Below are 10100 nucleotides of genomic sequence, written 5' to 3' on the forward strand. Positions count from 1 at the left end.
AGAAACAACTTATGACCCATATGTGACCGTTTCCCATATATAGTGTGCTACTTTAGACCATAGCCCTATGGGCCCTGGGTAGTGAACTGTATAAGGAATAGGGCTATGGGCCCTGGGTAGTGAACTGTATAAGGAATAGGGTTATGGGCCCTGGGTAGTGCACTGTATAAGGAATAGGTTTTGGGCCCTGGGTAGTGCACTGTATAAGGAATAGGGTTATGGGCCCTGGGTAGTGCAGTGTATAAGGAATAGGGTTATGGGCCCTGGGTAGTGCAGTGTATAAGGAATAGGGTTATGGGCCCTGGGTAGTGCACTGTATAAGGAATAGGGTTATGGGCCCTGGGTAGTGCACTGTATAAGGAATAGGGTTATGGGCCCTGGGTAGTGCACTGTATAAGGAATAGGGTTATGGGCCCTGGGTAGTGCACTGTATAAGGAATAGGGTTATGGGCCCTGGGTAGTGCACTGTATAAGGAATAGCCCTGGGTATATAAGGAATAGGTTATGGGCCCTGGGTAGTGCACTGTATTTGGGCCCTGGGTAGGAAAGGAAGGGTTATGGGCCTGGGTAGTGCAGTGTATAAGGAATGGTTTATGGGCCCTGGGTAGTGCACTGTATAAGGAATAGGGTTATGGGCCCTGGGTAGTGCAGTGTATAAGGTAGGGTTACTGTATAAGGAATAGGGTTATGGGCCCTGTATAAGGAATAGGGTTATGGGCCCTGGGTAAAACTGCAGAATCTGTAGGAATAGGGTTATGGGCCCTGGGTAGTGCACTGTATAAGGAATAGGGTTATGGGCCCTGGGTAGTGCAAAATGGGCCCTGGGTAGTGCACTGTATAAGGAATAGGGTTATGGGCCCTGGGTAGTGGTATAAGGAATGGCCTTATGGGCCCTGGGTACACTGTATAAGGAATAGGGTTATGGGCCCTGGGTAGTGCACTGTATAAGGAATAGGGTTATGGGCCCTGGGTAGTTGCACTGTAGGAATAGGGTTATGGGCCCTGGGTAGTGCACTGTATAAGGAATAGGGTTATGGGCCCTGGGTAGTGCACTGTATAAGGAATAGGGTTATGGGCCCTGGGTAGTGCACTGTATAAGGAATAGGGGGTAGTGCACTGTATAAGGAATAGGGTTATGGGCCCTGGGTGTATGTAAGGAATAGGTTTATGGGCCCTGGGTAGTGCACTGTATAAGGAATAGGGTTATGGGCCCTGGGTAGTGCACTGTATAAGGAATAGGGTTATGGGCCCTGGGTAGTGCACTGTATAAGGAATAGGGTTATGGGCCCTGGGTAGTGCACTGTATAAGGAATAGGGTTATGGGCCCTGGGTAGTGCACTGTATAAGGAATAGGTTATGGGCCCTGGGTAGTGCACTGTATAAGGAATAGGGTTATGGGCCCTGGGTAGTGCACTGTATAAGGAATAGGGTTATGGGCCCTGGGTAGTGCACTGTATAAGGAATAGGGTTATGGGCCCTGGGTAGTGCACTGTATAAGGAATAGGTTATGGGCCCTGGGTAGTGCACTGTATAAGGAATAGTGCACTGTATAAGGAATAGGGTTATGGGCCCTGGGTAGTGCACTGTATAAGGAATAGGGTTATGGGCCCTGGGTAGTGCACTGTATAAGGAATAGGGTTATGGGCCCTGGGTAGTGCACTGTATAAGGAATAGGGTTATGGGCCCTGGGTAGTGCACTCATAAGAATAGGGTTATGGGCCCTGGTATATAAGGAATAGGGTTATGGGCCCTGGGTAGTGCACTGTATAAGGAATAGGGTTATGGGCCCTGGGTAGTGCAGTGTATAAGGAATAGGGTTATGGGCCCTGGGTAGTGCACTGTATAAGGAATAGGGTTATGGGCCCTGGGTAGTGCAGTGTATAAGGAATAGGGTTATGGGCCCTGGGTAGTGAACTGTATAAGGAATAGGGTTATGGGCCCTGGGTAGTGCACTGTATAAGGAATAGGGTGCCATTTGAGACAGAAAAACAGCAGAATGTTCCTTCTTTCTGAAATAATGACATTACTGGGTGGGTAGCTGGGGAGGTTGGGTTGGTCATGCAACCTGGTAGTTATCGCAGAATCGGACGAGAGTGTGAGATGGAGAAATAGAGAGAAAGAAGAGAAGAGAGACAGAGAGAAAGAAGAGAAGAGGGGAAGAGAAAGAGCTATAGACTAAAAAAAGGTTGGATCAGCTTAGGTGGCCATGTCGAGACAGAGTCTGATGTTGATTAGAGTCAGGTGTTGCTCTGCTCCTGGTCTTCCTCTTTCTCTCTGCAACCAATCAGACCATTTACACGGCAGGATCCTAAAAGATCAGTCATACACGCTTACTGTCCCAAGAAGAACCTGTCTGCTGTACCAGCACAACCTCAATATTTCAACACCACAGCATTTTAATCTTCCGCTTCCAGGAATCTCTCATTGGAAATACATGGTGACACATGGGCGCAGCACAATGTTCCAGATTATTTGCTTTTCTTCTCTAATTCATTTCTCTCTCTCTTTCTCTCTCTCTCCTTCTCACTTGTTTTCTGGCTAGCAGGTGGGTTTTCTCTGGTATGTGATGAGGAGTGGAGTAGGTGTGAGAGTGCTCTATCTCTCTCTCAATTTCAATTAAATTAAATTCAAATAGGCTTTGAATTGCATTAGTTTGAACTTTTTAGTACTGTTACAATGAAGTGAAGAGCAGTGGAGTCTGCTGAGGGGAGGACAGCTCATAATAATGGCTGGAACAGAGCGAATGAAATGGCATCAAACACATGGAAACCATGTGTTTGATGTACTTGACACCATTCCACTGAGCTCGTCCTCCCCAATTACGGTGCCAAAACATTCTGTGGAGAAGAGTGTACTAAAGTTATGTAAATGATTGGGCACAATAAAGGTATTTTTCAAATTAAATTTGTCTCTGTCTCTCTGTCTATCCGAGGCCTGTTGTGCACATGTCCCCCTCCCCAGCCCAACCCAGAGCATCTGATTTCAGACCTGTTTTTGATTACAGACTGATCTGGTCATTACCAGCCCAGTGAGAGACTCTATAAAAGAATAACAAATGGAGAATATCAAACAGTCCGTCAGTAATGGATCAGTACAGGCAGCACATCCATCTTAAACACACCTAGCAACACAACCATAGAATGTGACTGCCCAAAATAACATGACATATTTGTCTTCAGTTCAATATACAATATTGGATGTGTATATTATCCTTTAACCAATACAATTCCTGATTGAGTGACGGAACATTTGACTTCTGTCCATACTGTAGACTATAGACTCTAGATCAAGAGCCTTCTGATAGCTAGATGTCCAAACATAACGTTCCCAGAGTTTTCAGTGTCAGTGAGACAGTAACCCAGGTCCCAGTGTAACAGTCAGTGCTTGGTTGGCCTGGCCAGTCGTCTCCCCTCGCAGCCCCGTGCTACATATTTACACTGTGATTCAGACTACAGGGATATATTACAGCTGGCATATCAAACACAGAGGATACCTTTAATCATACGCACTCCTTTCTCCATTCTCTAAGTAACAAACTGCCATCAGTTCTGTCTGCCACTCAGGTGTCATCGGCCAACATGTAACTCAATAGCTCGTGTCTCGTTAAATCTGCAAATCTGAGTATCAGCTGTTGCAAAGTCATTGGTCAGATCCAACCGGGATGTAATTAGTCAACATATTGTGACGTGGAATCTACATGGAAAATGCTTTGGATTTGAAGAACAAAAAATGTTTTGAGGTGAAATTTCAACCACAGGATTATGTCATCATGTTAACCAAATTCCAACACAGACAAACCTTGTATAAAATATGTTGAATTTGTACCTTTAAATCCATGCCAGATTTTCCACACTAAATCCATTATCGGGGAAAAAAGGAAAGGCTGGGCAGCACCTCCTACTGGAGAGTTGATCTATCTACAGCTACCTTTTGGGTTCCTGTTCAAGGTTTTCACCAAGGCCAATCCTGCTTAGCTATGATGTTTGTCACTGTCTATTACCATTATGCTATCATGGCAATGATTGCTTAGATATCTCCACTTTAAAAATGTAAATGATTCAATGTTGCTATCGAAGTCTTTCCAAAGGGTAAGTTTAAAAGAGCAAATGAAATGTGACCATACTTTATCAATCATCAATGGTGCTATTTAGGCCTATAAAGCATTTGCAGTCAAGGACAGCAATTGTTTGCATTCAATGCAGAACTCAACAAACAATAGACCAGCATTTTTTCTTGATAAAAAAGGGGCGTAAGTGGTGGGCGTGGCAGGGGGCGTTAGATTCCCATCTCCATCTCAATCTTTGGTTGAAATGGAGACGTGAATCCAACATATGAATTATTAATTTGTAGATAAACTGGAATTAAAGCCAGACTAAGTCAAGTGGTACAGATGGAACTATCCAAGCAGAAGATACATCTCCTTTAAATGTTGATAATGGTTGTGTTGAAAACCAAACACAATTCAATATCCCTTTTGAAATACAATAAATAGCCTATTAACTACCCCATGGAGCTGGTTGAGAGAATGCCAAGAGTGTGCAAAGGGTGGCTACTCTGAAGAATCTAAATATTCTGATTTGTTTAACACTTTTTTGGTTACTACATGATTCCATATGTGTTATTTCATAGTTTTGATGTCTTCACTACTATTCTACAATGTAGAAAATAGTACAAATAAAGACAAATCCTTGAGTAAGTTGGTGTGTCCAAACGTTTGACTGGTAGTGTGTATATATATATACAACCCTACCATCCCTCCCTAAGTAATGCAGTAGACACATTTCAGTTGAAGGCATTCAGTTGTACAACTGACTAGGCATCCCCCTTTCCCTTTCCCTAATTGGAATAAACTAATGGACAACAAGACTTAGGCTTCTACTTCCAGCTTATACATACTATATACATGTTACGGGACACAGTATAGTTTACAATAGTTATCTTTATTTGTTTTTAGTCTCATCCTTCAGCTCCAATCAACCCCTCCCATCTCTCTCTGAACACCATCCAGTTTTGATTTCTATTTGCCATATATTTTTCAACTGTGCTGTGGTGTTTCACAAAAGTTCTGAATATTTCTATTCTCATAGTTCCTACAGCTTGTAAATTAAAGATACACATTTTTGCTAAGAGTGTTATTATATTATTGATCAATTGACTATTACTTTTTAAAATCACCCAGCAGTTCTATTTGGGGCGGCAGGGTAGCCTAGTGGATAGAGCGTTAAACTAGTAACCGGAAGGTTGCAAGTTCAAACCCCCGAGCTGACAAGGTGCAACTCTGTCGTTCTGCCCCTGAACAGGCAGTTAACCCATTGTTCCTAGGCTGTCATTGAAAATAAGAATTAGTTCATAACTGACTTAAATAAAGGTAAAATAAAAAATACATTTGCATAGTTAGCTTCAGGTAAATGTTGCAATTATTCAGCCATTCCTGAACCTGCGACCAAAAAACACCTACATATGGACAGTACCAAAACAAATGAGGAAGTTAAGACTATTTTACAAACTAATGTAACATTCAGCATTACAATGACTAACAAATCCATGGTCACATTTTGAGGTTACTATAACTATACATTACTTCTTAAGTAATCATATAAAGCATGTTCCAGATAGAATGCGAAGGTCGCAGGTCTGTGGAGATCTACACAATTGTTGTAATAATCTGTGCAGAATCTCAAACAGCACTGATCACTTGCACCATGTACTTTTAATGTAATCTCAACTGCAGTCCAGGTCATTTGGTTCTGCTATTAGTGAAGGACAATGATAACACAAAATATCTGACATTGTATCCACATTTGAACTTTGCTGTGCTTTTAGATGGTTAATCGCATAGTGACAACACATTGGAAATTCAACTAACTTTTGGCTGTCTTTTCGAGTGGGTGAAAAAAGGTTGTAATCTCATTGATCGACGTCTCAACTAAATATTACCCAATTATCCACGTTGAAATTACATAGTGTGCCCAGTGGGATGACTGGTGGGGAGATTGGTCAGATTTATTGAGTATATTATACTGATTGGTCAGGCTGACTTTACTGTGTAGGCTATGTGGTTTTCTGTCTCTCTAACCCTGGTAAAGGAGGTTCACTTTATTGTACAGTAATTGCAGGCTCCAGCAGGTCACTAAGTACCAGAGCGATTCAGTTTTTTTGTTTGTAATCACTTCCATATGATTCACTGGCATGGAGGGATATGTTGAAATGTACAACATAAATATCCTCTCTCTGAGTTTGAGAAGACACACACACACAAACACACATTGTGTGGTGCAGCGCCTTCAGCTGTTGTAAGGCTGATTTCACTCTCACGCTGCTATGTCGTGTCTGTAACAGGATAGACATGGTATAGGACAACACAACAACAACATAAGGTACATAACAACAACAACGACAACAAAACAACAACACAAGGTACACAACAACAACACAACAACAACATAAGATACACAACACAACAACAACATAAGATACACAACACAACAACAACATAAGGTACATAACAACAACAACAACAACACAACAATAACACAAGGTACACAACAACAACAACACAACAACATAAGGTACACAACAACAACAGCACAACAACATAAGATACACAACAACAACAGCACAACAACATAAACAACAACAACATAAGGTACACAAAAACAACAACACAACAACATAAGAAACAGATCAAAAACAATGCTACAACAACAACACAAGGTACACAAGGTACACAACAACAACAACACAAGGTACACAACAACACAACAACAACACAAGGTACACAACAACAACAACACAACAACATAAGGTACACAACAACACAACAACAAAACAAGGTACACAACAACACAACAACAACACAAGGTACACAACAACAACAACACAACAACATAAGGTACACAAGGTACACAACAACACAACAACAACACAAGGTACACAACAACACAACAACAACACAAGGTACACAACAACAACAACACAACAACATAAGGTACACAACAACAACAGCACAACAACATAAGGTACACAACAACAACAGCACAACAACATAAGATATACAACAACAACACAACAACAACATAAGATATACAACAACAACACAACAACATAAGATACACAACAACAACAGCACAACAACATAAACAACAACAAAATAAGGTACACAACAGCAACACAACAACATAAGGTACACAAAAACAACAACACAACAACATAAGATACACAACAACAACAGCACAACAACAACACAACAACAACACAAGGTACACAACAACACAACAACAAGAGGAACACAGATTTAAAGCTCGAGCCTGGGAACTATTACACATTCCTTCTCTAAATAGGCCTTCTCTCTGTCTCTCTGTCTCTCTCTCTCTCTATGTATATATATATATATATATATACAGTGCCTTGCGAAAGTATTCGGCCCCCTTGAACTTTGCGACCTTTTGCCACATTTCAGGCTTCAAACATAAAGATATAAAACTGTATTTTTTTGTGACGAATCAACAACAAGTGGGACACAATCATGAAGTGGAATGACATTTATTGGATATTTCAAACTTTTATAACAAATCAAAAACTGAAAAATTGGGTGTGCAAAATTATTCAGCCCCCTTAAGGTAATACTTTGTAGCGCCACCTTTTGCTGCGATTACAGCTGTAAGTCGCTTGGGGTATGTCTCTATCAGTTTTGCACATCGAGAGACTGAAATTTTTTCCCATTCCTCCTTGTAAAACAGCTCGAGCTCAGTGAGGTTGGATGGAGAGCATTTGTGAACAGCAGTGTTCAGTTCTTTCCACAGATTCTCGATTGGATTCAGGTCTCGACTTTGACTTGGCCATTCTAACACCTGGATATGTTTATTTTTGAACCATTCCATTGTAGATTTTGCTTTATGTTTTGGATCATTGTCTTGTTGGAAGACAAATCTCCATCCCAGTCTCAGGTCTTTTGCAGACTCCATCAGGTTTTCTTCCAGAATGGTCCTGTATTTGGCTCCATCCATCTTCCCATCAATTTGAACCATCTTCCCTGTCCCTGCTGAAGAAAAGCAGTTCCAAACCATGATGCTGCCACCACCATGTTTGACAGTGGGGATGGTGTGTTCAGGGTGTTGCTTTTACGCCAAACATAACGTTTTGCATTGTTGCCAAAAAGTTCAATTTTGGTTTCATCTGACCAGAGCACCTTCTTCCACATGTTTGGTGTTGTCACGGTTTTCATGTGGTGAAGGAGAGTCGGACCAAACTGCAGCGTGTATATTGCGATCCATGTTTAATCACACAACGTAACACGAATCCAAAACACAAACTCTACAAAACAATAAACGTAGTGAAAACCGAAACAGCCTTAACTGGTGCAAACTAACACAGACTAAGGACATCAAGACACTCAGGACAATCACCCACAATACAACCAAAGAATATGGCTGCCTAAATATGGTAACCCAACGATAAAAACCTGCCTCTGATTGAGAACCACTTCAGACAGCCATAGACTAACCTAGAACACCCCACTAAACTACAATCCCACTATCTACACACCACATACAAAAACCCCATGTCACACCCTGGCCTGACCAAATACATGAAGAAAAACACAAAATACTACGACCAGGGCGTGACAGGTGTGTCTCCCAGGTGGCTTGTGGCAAACTTTAAACGACACTTTTTATGGATATCTTTAAGAAATGGCTTTCTTCTTGCCACTCTTCCATAAAGGCCAGATTTGTGCAATCAACTTGTTGTTGATTCTTCACAAAAAAATACAGTTTTATATCTTTCTGTTTGAAGCCTGAAATGTGGCAAAAGGTCGCAAAGTTCAAGGGGGCCGAATACTTTCGCACGGCACTATAATTTGTCTTCCCATAGTAATAATATTAGCACCGCTATCTGTTAATAACTGCTGTTATTCATTTATGTTTTTGCATGTGATGTGAGTGTTTGGAGGGGAGACCCAGGAGAAAAAAAATATATTTATATATAGAGAGAGAGAGAAAGACAGAGATTGGAGGTTGTCTGTGTGTGTGTGTGTGTGTGTGTGTGTGTGTGTGTGTGTGTGTGTGTGTGTGTGTGTGTGTGTGTGTGTGTGTGTGTGTGTGTGTGTGTGTGTGTGTGTGTGTGTGTGTGTGTGTGTGTGTGTGTGTGTGAGAGAGGAGAGAAGAGAAAAGAGCCAACTATCCTTAGAGAGAGGATGTGGCACCAGATCAGCAGGAAGGCGAGTTGTAGTCTCTAGGTATTGATCCTTTGCCACTCAGCCAGAGTGCTGCTGCTGTTACTGCTGCTCCAGAGAAACATGATCCATCTGTCCTACGTATACACACCAGTTACCAAGGGCAACCAGGGCTGAGATCCACATTGATGTTTGAATGAAGGCATACATAGATCACTGTGTACATGAAGACTGTAGTGGTGGGATGATTTAAAGGGAGGTCTGGTCAATCAGGACACAGACAGACAGCATTAATACACTACCAATACTACTAACACTACTAACACTACACCACTAAAGATAATATATTTTCCATTGTCATTCAAGATCAGATTAAAATAACTACTCATTATTAAATATATTATGTAATCAGTTGTACACTGTAACTATGAAGGTCACTCATAACATTCATACTGTCTGCTAAACAATATCCCTTCAAGCAGAAACAACATACTAATTCCTGATGCCTCCCTTCCTGGTAAAGCTCAAGGTTATGGTCATTCGAATTAGAGAGTTGTGCTTTAGGGTCGATAATATTATCAGTGAGAACGTATCTCCTTACTGAGCAATGTTGTAACAACAGTGTTACTATAGTACTGTTAAAAGTATTACAGTGTGTTACTCTCTTGGTGTTCTACAGCATTATAATGAGCAGATGGGTTACCATCCAACAGCTTGGGGGCTAGCTAGCTAGTCACAGAGAACACTGACCTATTTTCAGACAGCAAACAAAAACTACAGCAAGAGATAGACAGAGAAAAAAAAGAGAGAGAGAGAGAGAGAGAGAGAGAGAGAGAGAGAGAGAGAGAGAGAGAGAGAGAGAGAGAGAGAGAGAGAGAGAGAGAGAGAGAGAGAGACAGAGAGAGAGACAGAGAGACAGAGAGAGAGA

Source organism: Oncorhynchus keta, chromosome 1, assembly GCF_023373465.1.
Source record: "Oncorhynchus keta strain PuntledgeMale-10-30-2019 chromosome 1, Oket_V2, whole genome shotgun sequence".
Lineage (NCBI taxonomy): Eukaryota > Metazoa > Chordata > Actinopteri > Salmoniformes > Salmonidae > Oncorhynchus > Oncorhynchus keta.